General features: G+C 39.0%; 1 long non-coding RNA gene across 1 annotated transcript; it reads right to left on the bottom strand.

Annotated features, from left to right (window-relative positions):
* Positions 1-8422: 8422 nt before the first annotated feature.
* Positions 8423-9536, bottom strand: LOC125469157. Its single transcript, XR_007251519.1, has 2 exons — positions 9457-9536; positions 8423-8766 (listed from the first exon to the last, which is right to left on the bottom strand). It is a non-coding gene; the product is annotated as an uncharacterized LOC125469157 (long non-coding RNA).
* Positions 9537-14707: the final 5171 nt, after the last annotated feature.

Genomic DNA, 14707 nt, shown 5'->3' with positions numbered 1-14707 from the left:
AAAAAATTAAAATGCAGTAAATTTTTAACATTAATGTCTTTTTTTTTTCTTGTTGCAAAATCATTTACTATTTCCTTACAATTAATTGTCTACATCAAGTATGTAATAGGGGTATTTTAGGCATGTGAAAAATGTAAAATGTGTGAATTAATATGAAGTTAATGAATTTGCTTATGTGGATCCTAGTCATTGGGTTTTCTTTGAATAAAAAGGTTATGTAGGGTTTTCTATGAAGAAAATTGAGTTTAAAGGGCTAAAGTCATATTTTCACAGGGAATAAAATATTAACAAAGAAACTCATCACTTCTATGGCCCTCCTTCCACTAGCTATGGCTCTCTCCAAGTTTCCTTTCCATAAAGTGCATGCTTTGTTGATAACCTTCACCAATCGTAAACATTACCAACCTCCATTCGGTTAGTGTTGGAGTTTTCATTGAACTTATCAACAATTTTAGCCCACTAAACTTTTTATTTTGATTCGTGTGTATGGCACCATCTTCGCCAATACAAACTCATGTCAAGCACAAAACAACATCTTCCTTCTATGACCAATTACGACCTCTAATATGATCTTTTGCCATCTTGAAACATTTGGAAATGGGAATAAATGGTTTTGAACGATTGTAGAAAGAAAAATTGGAAGAATGGTTGGAGAAAAGTGAGTTTTGTGTGGATATTTGAACAAATACATAGGTATTTATAAGTTTTTGGGGGAATCAAGTTAAATAATTTTTTTTCAATTATTTTAGCTATTGGATTTAAATTTGGGCCATTAAATTATATATATTTTTCGTTAGATTTGATCATATTCTATTTCAGCTGTTGGATTCAATAAATTATAAATATAAAACTAAAAAAATTTGAATCTGGATTGTTGGTTGATCCAACGGTCAAATTGATCATGGCCGTCAAAGAACATGTTTATTATTTATTTTTTGGTAAAATAGGGAGCAAGTTGAAAACATGAAACAAGTTCACGTGGTATTCAACAAGTCGCTTCTAATTTATTGAAAAAATAAAATATAAAATAAAAGTTAACAGTTTTCTGTTTAAGTGAGAATCGCAACTTTGATAGGCTAGTCAAGCATGTAGACAGGTTTAGGTGAACTTTTTTTAATTTTGAAACAACTAGGGATTAATTTAGACACCAGCTGCCTAGGCGGGAGTTTTTAGAGCAACGAAAATATCATAGAGAATGAAGATGATGTTTCACTAGAACTTTAGGCTATTATTTTCTACACGACTGCAAAGGAAGAAGACAATGTCAGCGACCCGTACATTGCTACATCTCAATTAAAGTTGAAATTTTTTTTACCGTACCAACCATATCCTATCAGTTTTGCGGCAAATTGGTAATGGGTAGGTAATTGTACCATACCGAATATAAATGGTATGGTAATGGTACCCATAATCATTATCGACAGTATTGTATCGTACCGAATATCAGTATATATATAATATTATATATAAATAAATAATAGTATAATACAATGTATTTAGACTCTCAAATCTAGCCGTGTATATTATATGCATTTAAGCTATATATATATATATATATTAAATGCATATAATATAGAGAATGTTGCAGTTCTATTGGATTAGGAATGTGATTGTGTAAATCCTAGTGTATCAAAGAGTATTTTTATATATTCCCTTTAGTAGTTAAATTCTATTAGAGTTATAATCCTATTATTAGGGTAACAATTTAACCTATCTTACTACTATATATAAATGCACAATGGGGTGAAACATCACACACCTCAGAATTACATATCTCTTTTCTCACTTTGTCACCGCCTGCCCCTCTCTCTATCCTAAATACAGTTCAGTCAAATAGGCCTACAACACGTTATCAGCACGCTCTTGCCAGAAACTAAGGAACTGAAAGATCGTGGAGGAGGCTTTCTTCTACAACATCAAAGGTTTTCAATTATTTTGTACCAACTAGGTTTTTTTTTTTAAAATAAATTAAGATATTTGAAACGACATTAACACATGAAAACATTCCACATGCTGCATGAACCCCTTATATTTATATTTTCCTTTTAATTATATATATTGCATATGTGTTCATATATTTTGTCAATATCTATATATTTGTTCATGCAATACGCAATTATACTATGTGGAATTTGTGAGTCAAAGTATCGAAATTAATTTAGAAAAAAACAAAATTTTGGGATTGAGCCACGAGTCCATGCCGCGTCACCGAGCTAACATGGTTGGCCTGCAGCCACACCATCGCCAGGACGACATCGTTTCGACGCCACTGCATAGCACCAGGCCTCGCCCTGGGTTGGTCTTCATATGGGCCTGAAGCCCTAAGTCCACCAGCATGCCCTAAAAGCCTTTTTGGGCTTTGCATGACCTCGCTCGACTGCAGCTGGGCTTTGTCCTAGCCTCGGCCTGCGATCCGAAGCTAGCCTTTTGGCTGGGCTTCTCGTACCCAAGCCCAAAATCGAAGCCAGCCTGCGGCTGGCCTTCGTGTGCACTCCCTTGGCCAACTTCCAAACTAGGTTTGTGTTCCCTCTTATTGCTGGGCCAATCGCAAAACCCCAACCCGAGGCCCACTAAGCCCTTTTAGGGCCTTGCCCTGCACACGGCACCCAAGCCCACCGGTATTGGGCTATGGTTTTTCCAATCCAATGCTATTTTTAGCATTCTTTAGAATTTTAACCCGAATGTTGTTATTATTTTTTTGCTTCTACAATCGACCATGTATGGTCCGATCTATTGAATTAATTAAAGTGACCAATAGTCCATTAATCTGACAATTAATCCAAAATTATTGGCCTGAAGTTCATTTTTTGGCAATTAACGATTCAATAAATTATTTCGTTTCTTTGAACCGCTGACTATCTTTCGTAGTCCTGAAACACTCACACTTGGGTTCATGAAGCAATCCACAAATTCACTACACTTTCTTGTATACTGTATTATGTGTTCTTCTAGGTACCCCTATATATGAACTAAACATTCATAACTAAATCAAACCTGTAGTTTCGAATTTAGTGCCTTTGAAACTCGAAGTTTTCATTCAAAACATATCACATGAAACCCGTAGCTTTCATGCTTAAACCAATACATGTCTACAGAACCCGCGTTGTCTATATGGCTAACCACTCCTCGTTGTACCCTCTGTTTTATGGGCATGTTGAACTTGAATAAGCTCAATTTCACCGCTTTAGAAGTCTCTGGAAGAAACTATCTAAAATAGGTTCAAGAAGTGAATCTCCATCTTACTGCAGAGAGTCTTAGAGCTACTATCGAGGAACATAAGGACGATGAACCCGTCAACGAAGCTTAGAAAGCTACTGCTATGATCTTCATCCGAAGACATATCCATGATGCACTGCATATTGAGTACCTCGCAAAGGATGATCCACATACCTTTTGGCTTGCTCTGGCCGATCGCTTTGATCACCAGAAAGACATTTACTTGCTTGAAGCAAGACACGACTGGCAACATTTACGCTTTCAAGACTTTAAGTCTGTGAATGAATACAACTTTGAAGTTTGTAGAATTTGATCACTGCTTAAGTTCTGTAAAAAAGACTTAACCGAACAGGATTTCTTGAAAAATACCTATTCAACCTTCAATGCCACCAATATTGTCCTGTAGCAACAATATAAGGCACAAAAGTCACCAAATTTTCAAATTTGATATATGTTTTACTTCTCGCTGAAAAGCAGAACCAGCTTTTGATGAAAAATCATCAAGCTCGACCGACTGACTCGAACGCTCTGTCTAAAACGCATACGACTAATTCTAGCAGTCATTATCGACGAAAATCCTGTTGTGGTCGTGGCAAGGGACGATAAAGCACCCTTGTAATATTTAAATAATCAAGTTGACAACTCAATAAACAATGGGTGTTTAATTGAATATTAATATTCCAACAAATATAAAACACTGGCAGACTATTGTTAAAAAGATACAGGCAATCAAGGTCAGACAAGTACTATGGGTTGTCTGATGGTCCTAAGCCGCTCAGTTAGGGTGGTCGAGTCATATTGCAAGAATGAGTGATTTGGATAAGGATGGGTCAAAGTTCTAATGCAATGAGGATCCTTGGTCGGAAATGAATACAGCCTGAAAATGGGGTTGGGTTCAAAGTCCTAACAGAAGTAGGATTGGTCGAGATAAGGCTGGATCAGAATAAGAAGTCCTAATCTGAGTATGGTTTTAACTCGATCGTAAGGAGGATTTGTTGCTATAAATAGAGTGCAGAGTGCATCATTCAACTCCCTTCCAAATTTAACACACAACTGCCCTGCGCAAACCTCTCAAACATCTTGAGATTTTTTATTTTCTTTTTCTGCCAACACATCTTCAGTTTGGATAAACAGCACTGTGAATGCAACCGGCGAACATCTTCAGTTTGGATAAACAACACTGTTGCCGTAGAATCAGCCGACCGAGGAGCACCTTTAGTTTGGATGAATAGCACTGCGTCAAGGCCGACTAGTTACCTATCCAAGTCTCGGTCAAGAAGGGTTTTCGAATCCTTATTGGCATAAGTCATCTTATTAGCCTTCTCGGCGACGTAAGATGTTACAAGTTACTACATTCGGCACATTGAATGCCAAGTGATTTTATGATTGGATACTCACAAGTGACTTTTAGAGTTTGGCATTCTAACGGCCGAACCACATTTACCATCAAGACATATCTTTTGAGTACCTGTGACCGTATAATTTGGAGTCGATTTGACGTGCTTATACTTTTACGAATATAATCACCATGACCGAATCCGGTGCCAATGATTCGTGAGCTTCGCAGAACTAGCAGCCTTGTCTTCAGGCTCTAGAACCCGAAGGCCGATACCTGTTACTTCCTTGACCGCAGTCGTAAGATTAAGAAGTCAGTAGCGCGTTCAACGCAACATCAACAAATTTCACTCCTCGACCAAGCTCGGCCGACAAGTTGGCATGTCCCACATCAACCGAAGGACGTAGTTAGCTCATTAGTTACTTAGCCTGTGCGCCACATAAGTTTTGTAATTTTTAGGGTCAACATGATGATATGTACTTTTTGGTCCTTTAATTTTTACACAGAATTAGGAAGCTTATTGTATCATGCATGCAAGTTCAAGTTCCACAGTCCATTAATCATGCCTAGCCAACTAACTGCCCTCCAAAAACCTGTCCGAATTGTGGCGTATCTTGCAAAGTAATCTCTTGAAATATGTTTACCTTAGGGGGGGGCAAAAAAGAATAGAATCTTATCAACCAAAACAATTCTTTATATATGCTCGTATTACAAGTTTTACTCAGAATAGTTCCAAAATGCAGTATACATTTCTATTCATAAAGAACAAAAATCTAGAATCACTTTACATCTGGCATATTCAGAGCAGAAATAAATCTATAAGAGAAAAATTTTGGTAGAAAAATACTTAAATTGGATCCAGATGCAATATATTCTCAATAAGAGAGCATGTCTTTTGAGATTTATCAGCATTTCAGATTGATTTTGGCTGCAGCAGAGTGCAATTCTCATGGGCTAGCTGTGAAATCCCGTTCCCGGATTTCACTGTTATAATCTACACATTGTTATTATTGAAATTTTATGTTATTTTTGGGAATTTATATTAATTTATTTGAATTTAGATTTTAATCAAACCAGTTGCGAAATTTGAAGTTTGGAAATTAATTATTTAAAATCCGTAAATCTTTCGAGGTCACAATTTATATTTTTGAATAGAGCTCGATCTCACCAACGTATAGACGAAAGCCGTTTGCGAGTCCGGATTATAACGGTATAATTATGGACATTTGAAGTTGGTTATTTAAAGGTAGTTAAATTATTTGAACTCCCACTTGTAGGAAGACTAACTAATCAGCCTTAAGTAAAGAGAGAAGGGGACCAATCAAATTAAAAGGGGATGGAGGACCAATGAGAAATCAGAAAAGAAGAAGGAAAAAAAAAAGAAAAAAAAGAAGGGGGAGTAGCCTTCCCGTCGACCCACACCCACCGCGAGCTCCCATTTTCCAAGGCCAATTCCGGCCAACTCCGGTAGAGATTTTCGACACCACCACCACCATCTTGGAGCTCTCATTCCCCTCTACAAAACCCACCCATGAACCACCTTGATTAACCACGGTATGTGGTGATTTGAGGCCACGAAAGTCGACGAAAATCAATAGTACTTTGACCACCTTTTTCAATTTTCCGACAAATCGGCAAAGCGAAGGCCAATGTCACCCCTTGGGCTTTGTAGCCCATCATCTCAGAAGAAAATCCCAACCAACCTTGACCCCGTTGGAGCACTGTAGACGACGAATCGACGTGGGGAAGTTTTAGGCACCCGTCAGCTTTATGGGTAAAATTGACCCCCTTCCGTCCACTTTTGGACTTTGTGGCAGGTATGAAAGTTGTTTCTCTCTTTGAGATCTCCATTCATGTAAATTTTGTTAATTTTTGGAAATAGTTGGATTTTTCAGGCGAGTCGGGACGACCGACTACCACCCACGGTGGCGCGTGCAGCGGCACATGGCCAGGGGGCCGTCGATGTCACTCTTAGGCTAAATTAGATGCCTTGAGCTCAATTTTGGTAATTGTATGACATAGGTTGATGGTTGGAACTTAAATTTTTTACGATACGTTAATTGGTAAAAATGTGAATCGACGATCCGACCGTTGGATCGTCGCCAAACTTTAACATATGTGATATGGTTATTACCTTGATTTCTTATATTGATATCACCTGTGAATATGATTTGGTTTTATAATGTGATTTCTATTGAAATGTGATATTATATATATATATATATATATATATATTTAGCCATAGACCTATGTTTATTAAACATGATTTGGCTTGTGTACTGATGATTACCGTGATATGTGATTTGGCGTGCATATTCGAAAGGTGGTTGATTTACATAAATGGTATGATATGATGAAATGTGAGTGACTTTAATATATGTGAATATGAAATGGTTTTATAGTTATGTTTCCTATAAATTGTTAAGTTTTATATTTAGCCATCAATGTAGTTATATGAAGTGGGATTTGATGTGCATATTGGAAATATGGTTTGTTTGTATGATTGGCTTGATTTGATGAAAGGTGAGGGCTAGTGGTGGACCGTTAACCCATTGTCATGGGGTTTGTTATTTCGAAACATGTGTCAACGCTCGTTTCATTATTTCATTTCTTGTTTCGTTGAGCTTTTATAACTTGAGTAACTTGATTCATGTGTTGTTTCACTGATTGGTTGTTATGCAATGTGCTCCACGATTCCGTTGAGTGATGGTCCGGAATCGTGTCCTGGTTCGGATTCCGTTGAGTGGTGATCCGAAATCCTTCCTACTCCACTCCGCGATTCCGTTGAGTGATGGTCCGAAATCCTTCCTACTCCACTCCGCGATTCCGTTAAGTGATGGTCCGGAATCGTATCCTAGTTGGGATTCCATTGAGTGATGGTCTGGAATCCCTCTTACTCCGTGATTCCGTTGAGTGATGGTCCGGGATCGCATCCCCCTTGGGTTTCATTGAGTTTGGATTGAAATAGCTTTAAAGATGTAGACTTCGAACGAACTGTGTCGCTCTAACCCTACTTTTCATTGTGTATGAGAATATGGTTGTGAGATGTTGTGATTGTTTCAAATGAACCGTTGGATGTTTGGGTGACCCCCTTGGAGTTTTCAAAAGTTTGGTATTGATTTCTTATGAATGATTTATATTCAAGGTTTATAAATTGTGATTGATCGCTGGTTTTATTATTGTATCACATGCTTATATTATTGTCACTCACCCGAGCCTCGCAGCGTATCTGAGTGCCTGAATTGCTAGTGCACCAATCCCATAATGTAGGCATTGACTTTACATATGACAAGTCTGGGTAGATTACGAGAAAACCGCTTGATATTTTGGTTCCGTTGAGTGGTCCGGAACCCGATGTTGTTGGATTTCGTAGAGTGGTCTGGAATCCTTGCTCTTGTTCATTTTCTTAAGGTGATCTTAGAATCCTAAATTTGAGTGGATAGGAATTACCCACAATAGATATTGTGAATATAAATTAGAATTACCATGTTTATTACTCATAATCCAAGTGGGGAATTATATAGAGTTCCTTGGTTAAATTCGTGAAATGTTTTGTTATCACATTACTTGATTAACGTAATTAAATGCTAAGATTGTGCATCTTGATTCACGAATTGATGAATTGACGGGATTGTGGAATGACGTTGGATATGAGTGTTGTTATTATGATTATTTTAGTTGATTAATATTTCTAGAGAATAATATTGTGCTTTGTTAATTCTTTAATATGTTACATGCTATGAATTGTGATTTTATGTGGGAACGTGATGATTTATGTGATGGATGAAGTGGAAATGTTATTCGTCTTGTGGGATTATTATGTTGGATATCATTGTTATTGTTATGACTAGATTTGTTGCTAAATATGACGAGAGAATATGATTGTGCTTCGTCGTTTATTCTTTGAAGGATTGCACGATATACATTGTGATATTTTGTTGGGACATAACGACTTATGTGATGAATGTTCGATTATAGTGAAATGGTGAACTACGAAGGGCTTGATCCCTATTGAGGATACGTAGGCAGTCTAACGAGGAGGTTAGATGCAACCATAAAATATTTGGAAATTACTATGCAATTTGGACCTTGAGTGGTGATTTATTCATATCCCGGAGGCGGGATATGTTAGATATACGAGTATTGGTGACGTCAAGTGTTGATCCTGGATGTATGTCAGGATCGGGGCGTGACACTAGCACCAAGAAAATCAGCTGCCACAAGTAAGAACATGTCAGAAACCACTGTTATCATACATAAGACAGCATTTTAAAGGAAAATCTTGTGAGCTTGAGCAACCAGATAGATAACGTTGTCACAGAGAAACAATAAAAGAGGATTGCGAAGTTGCCCCTGTCTATACCGCCCAATCTACTATTAAAGCCCAGGCTTGCGACTTATAATCTCTAAGCAGACAAAAAGGAAAAATGAAAAGCTAAGATATAATATTTATATTTCAACTACCTTAGATAAAGCAATCATTTGACACTTATAATTCCAGCTACATATTACAAATCATAGGCCAATGCCTCACAATCTGTCATCCAAAAATCTTAAGTACAAAGATTGATCATTTGTAGCCTAAACCAAAATACACCTTTATCCAAAGTAATCAAGGACAACTACCTGTGTCTGGTTTCATGTCAATACCTCAACTAATATCGCATCCATTTAAACTACAGTAACAACATACTGAACATGGAAATCCATGTAACATTTGACAATATCCAATCAAGCAATCTCTAAAGATCAGAAACAGATTGTAGAAAGTAGAAACCCTATCTCAAATCATTTGCTTAAAAACAGTTAAAAAATTCTCAGTGCCCCACAAAAAGCGTATTGAAAAGTAACCAACTTCTTAATTTCTAAAACGGGAAGGATAAAAATGAGTTCTCAGTTCTCACCATAACCAAAATAACATATCGTTTCAATTTTATCTTGGGTCGATTTCCTTCATCATCATCAGCAGAACCAGTAACTTCTGTAGAAAGTTATAGATCTGTGAGAGAAATGCTAAAGGTAGAGAGAGAGAGAGAAAATCTAGAGAGAGAAGTTGTTGTGGAAAAATGATTTCTATTCAATTAGACAAGCCGTGTGTACAACCAATATAAATAGCTTTACAGATTCTAATAACCGACTATAACAATCATAGCTTAACAGCTAAGTAAAATCCTAAACAGATACATCATTGATTAGTTCTAATTGTATCCTTAACACACCCCCTCAAGCTAAAGGGAGGAAAGCGAACTGAAAGCTTGGAAGTTAACTCAGCAAAGCGAGCAGATGGCAAGGATTTAGTAAAAATGTCGGCGAGTTGAAGAAGAGAAGCAACATGGTGCACACTGACTTGACCAGCAAGAACCTTTTCGCGGATATAGTGATAGTCAATTTCCACATGTTTAATCCGAGCATGAAAGACAGGGTTAAAGGCTAGAGCAATTGCACTCTGGTTGTCACAGAAAATGGCAAGAGTGTGGAGGATAGGAAAAGAGATATCCTGCAGAATTTTACAGACCCAACTGAGTTCTGCAGCTGTATTGGCAAGCGATCGATACTCAGCCTCTGTAGAAGAGCGGGCAACAGTGCACTGTTTCTTTGCACTCCAAGAAATTAAATTGGGACCAAGGAAAACACGGTATCCACTTGTTGATCGTCTGTCAACCGGGCAGCCAGCCCAATCGGCATCAGACCATGCAGTGAGGCATTGAGACCCTAGGGTAAACCATAAACCAGCATCAAGAGTCCCTTTCAAATAACGAAGGATCCGTTTGACCGCTTGCAGGTGAATGATACGAGGGGAATGCATGTACTGACATACTTGATTGACAGCAAATGACAAATCAGGTCTCGTCCAGGTTAGATACTGCACCAACAGTGGATCTGTAAAATGTGGGATCAGAGAGAAGAGTGCCTGAGTGATCTAACTTTGCAGAACCAACAGGAGTGGAGCAAGGCTTGACACCAATCATATCTGTTTTCTTCAACAAATCAAGAGCATATTTGGATTGGTGAAGAAACATGCCTTTAGCAGATCTGTGTACTTCAATGCCCAAAAAATAGTGAATATCACCCAAATCCTTCACAGGAAACATAGTTTGTAACTGAGCAATAAGAGATTGACAAACAGATCGGGAACTACCAGTAATGATAATGTCATCAACATAGACTAAAATAAAGGTGATGGAAGAATCCTGCTTGATGAACAAGCTGGTATCAGAAGAAGAAGAAGAGGAGAAACCCAAGGACAGAATAGCCGTGTAGAATGCTTCATACCAGGCCCGAGGAGCCTGTTTTAAACCGTAGAGAGATCTGTTAAGTTTGCAAACATGGCGGGGTTTTGTGGAATCAACAAATCCCGGTGGCTGGATCATGTATACAGCTTCCTTCAGAGTACCGTGCAAGAACGCATTACTGACATCAAGTTGATGAATGAACCAGTCATAAGAAATAGCAATGGATAACAGAATACGGATAGTTGTGGGCTTAGCAACAGGACTGAAAGTCTCAGAAAAATCAATGCCCTCTTGCTGATGAAAGCCTTTAGCCACTAGACGGGCCTTGTACCGTTCAATGGAGCCATCAGGCTTATGTTTGACTTTAAACACCCATTTGCAGCTGACGAAATTTAAGTTGGGATGAAAAGGAACCAAATCCCATGTGCCAGTGGACTGCAAGGCGTGAAACTCATCCTTCATTGCAGCCATCCAATGTGGATTTTTGGAAGCTTGCAGAAATGTGGTAAGAGTAGGAGCAGACACGCAAGTGAATCAACAGACACAGGAAGAGAATGTTTTGTGGCAGTAAAGACTTTTGGTTTGTGAATGCCAGCCTTAGCTCGAGTAATCATTGGGTGAGAATTAAGAGATGGTGATGGTGCAGGGACAGAGGCCGATGAATTATGAGAAGAAGCAGGTAAGGAAGATGGAGATATCGGGGCAGATAGTGTAGTAAACAGAGCCGGTGAGAGAGAGTCCTGATGTGTAGAATGAGGGAGAGCAGCAGTGACAGATGGAAGTGTACTGGAAGGAGCAGGAACTGGAATAGTCACAGAGGTAGGAGAAAAGGTTGTAGAGGAGGCAGGTTGTGGTGGGTTGAAATCAGAGAACATGCCGTGCTTGAATGGAAACAACTGCTCATCAAACGTAACATGCCGTGAAATATACACTTTATTAGTAACAGGATCAAGACATCTGTACCCACTATGATTAAGGCTATAGCCCAGAAAAACACACAATCTGCTCTTTGCGTCAAGCTTGTTAGCTGAATACGGTTGCAACCATGGATAACAAGCACATCCAAAAGCCTTCAGAGTATGATACCGTGGAGGAGCTTGAAAAAGTTGTTCCCAAGGACTAATGGAAGAAGAATGAGAAGGCAGTCGATTGATAAGATAGACAGCCGTCTGAAACGCCTCAACCCAAAATTTGGTTGCCAATCCACTCTGAGAAAGGAAAGTTCGACCCATTTCAACAACATGCCGATGCTTCCTCTCAGCACACCTATTCTGTTCAGGTGTATGAGGACAACTGAGTTGATATGTAATGCCTTGATCATTGAGAAAAGTTTGAAAGTTCCTGCTCAAGTACTCACCCCCTGAATCTGACCGTAGGCATTGTATGCGACAAGAAAAAAAAGTTTGAACTTTGAGCACAAAAGTCGTGAAAACTGAGTACACATCTGATTTATAAACCATAGGATATAACCAACTGTATTTAGTATAGTCATCTACCAAAATGAGGTAGTATTTGTAACCAGTACATGAAGCAATGGGAGAAGGGCCCCAAACATCAGTGTGCAGTAATTGAAAAGGCCTAGTAGATATACACGGCAAAACAGAAAAAGGTAGCTTAGAAGCCTTCCCCAATTTACATTCAGTACAAACAGATCCTTGAGATATAGAACCTTGAGGTACAGAACGAATGACAGGTAGTTGGTGTTTATTCACAATAGTATGTAATACTTGGCTCGATGGATGTCCCAATCGCTGATGCCACAGATGAATATCTGCTTTATGAACGAGCAATGCCTGAGGAGAGAGTGCAACTCCAGATGTGCCATTTGATGCATCCCAGTAGAAAGGGTACAAACCACCTTCACAGGGGCCCTGGAAGAGCATCCTCCCAGTTCTTAGGTCCTTAATATAGAACCCAAATGGATCAAAGGTCAGAGATGCCCAATTATCATAGACAAACTTGTAGACGGACAGTAAGTTGTGTGAAGCTTTGGGAACTAATAACACATCATTAAGCTTAAAAGTAGCATTTTGAGTTCGAATTAAAGCAGAGCCAGTGTGGGAAATACACAGACCTTTACCATTACCAACAAACAGGTGATCACTGCCGGTGTATGGAATGGCAGAGTTGAGAAAAGCTGGATCAGGTGTGACATGGTGAGAGGCACCACTATCAGTTAGCCAATAGCTCGGTGGAGGAGAAGTAGTAGCAGTCATACCAAATGGAGGACCAACATTGGATCGTTGAGAAGCAAACTGAGAGAGTTTCTCACAATTGAGAGCTTCATGGCCATATTTGAGGCACAATTGACACTGAAAAGATTTTCCAGAGCTGTAATTGGCAGACTGAGAACCAGAGAATGTGGATCGAGGAGATTGAACAGGGCCAAGAATACCTCCTGAGGGGTTATAGTTGTTGCGATTACCTCCAAAATTCCGAGTTTGATTAAACTTATTCCGATTCCGAAAGCGACCACGATGGTTGCCTCTGTGGTTGGTAGAACCAGAGAAACCTTGGTGAGCGATATAGGCATGAAAAAGTTGAGAGGAGGATGAAGATGGTCTGGTCTTGCGTTTTTGAAGAGAAATTTCCTTGCTGAGAAGCATGCCGTGTAGTTCATCAGAATTGACAGGTTCAAGTCGGGTTTCAATAGAGTCAACAAAGGACTCATACTCATCAGAAAGACCAGAAAGAGTATATGCAACAAGATCTGATTCAGAAATAGGTTCCCCAGCCGCTGCAAGTTTGTCAGAAATTTCCTTGAGAGAATTGAGATAATCCGTCATCGAGGAGTCACCTTTCTGAATAGTTTGAATCTTTGAGCGTAAGCTATGAATATGCGTCTGAGATGCACCAGAGAAGCGACGCTCGAGAGATTGCCAGAGAGATTTGGAATCATCAAAGCCAACCGTCAAGGGAAGAAGATCTTCAGATAGAGTAGAATTAATCCAAATCATCAAGATTTGATCTCGTTCACACCAAGCCTCATACGCTGGATTCAGAGATCGAGATCCAGAGGAATCAAGCAGAACTTGAGAAGGACACACATCAGATCCAGTAACAAGCCCTAAAAGCTTGAATCGTTTCAGAACAGGGAGGAAGAGACTACGCCAGGTGATATAGTTGTGACGATTGAGTTTTGTCGCAACCATACCTGTGATGTTCTGAACAGTAATAGATGAGAGCGATTGAACTGACGAATTGGTGACATTGCCATGAGATCCAGAAGAAGCAGCCGGAGAAGAGGAGTGCGCAGCCGTCGTCATTGCAGGAAATAGAGAGAAATTGAGAAAGAAAGGAAGAAATTGAAGAGAATTAGGGCGTAGAAGACGTGTTTGGAAGGCGAGAAAATGCAAGAAAATGCAAGAAAGGGGAAGCGAAGGATCAAAGTCGGTGGACTATGGCTTTGATACCATGTAGAAAGTTATAGATCTGTGAGAGAAATGCTAAAGGTAGAGAGAGAGAGAAAATCTAGAGAGAGAAGTTGTTGTGGAAAAATGATTTCTATTCAATTAGACAAGCCGTGTGTACAACCAATATAAATAGCTTTACAGATTCTAATAACCGACTATAACAATCATAGCTTAACAGCTAAGTAAAATCCTAAACAGATACATCATTGATTAGTTCTAATTGTATCCTTAACAACTTCAGCCTGTGTAAGCAGCCTACCGAATCAGACTCCAGCTCACCGACTTCCAATTCAACTAACCAACAAGCAATCAAATCAAAGTAACCTCTCCTTCCAATATGAAGTAAACCCGTCCCCAGTTTCGGCTTCGCGAACAACACACTCCTTACAAAAACCATACATACACAGTATTATATACGTATCTGCACATAAAGTATAAGGATTTACTGATAGAAACTGACCGTAGTGTTTGACGATGACGAGCTGGGCGATTTTCTTGAGAGAGGAGCT

This window comes from the organism of the source record quoted next, unplaced genomic scaffold (assembly GCF_019419815.1).
Source record: "Pyrus x bretschneideri cultivar Hongxiangsu unplaced genomic scaffold, Pyrus_bretschneideri_v1 Contig40, whole genome shotgun sequence".
Lineage (NCBI taxonomy): Eukaryota > Viridiplantae > Streptophyta > Magnoliopsida > Rosales > Rosaceae > Pyrus > Pyrus x bretschneideri.
This window is presented reverse-complemented; position numbering and strand designations above follow the sequence as displayed.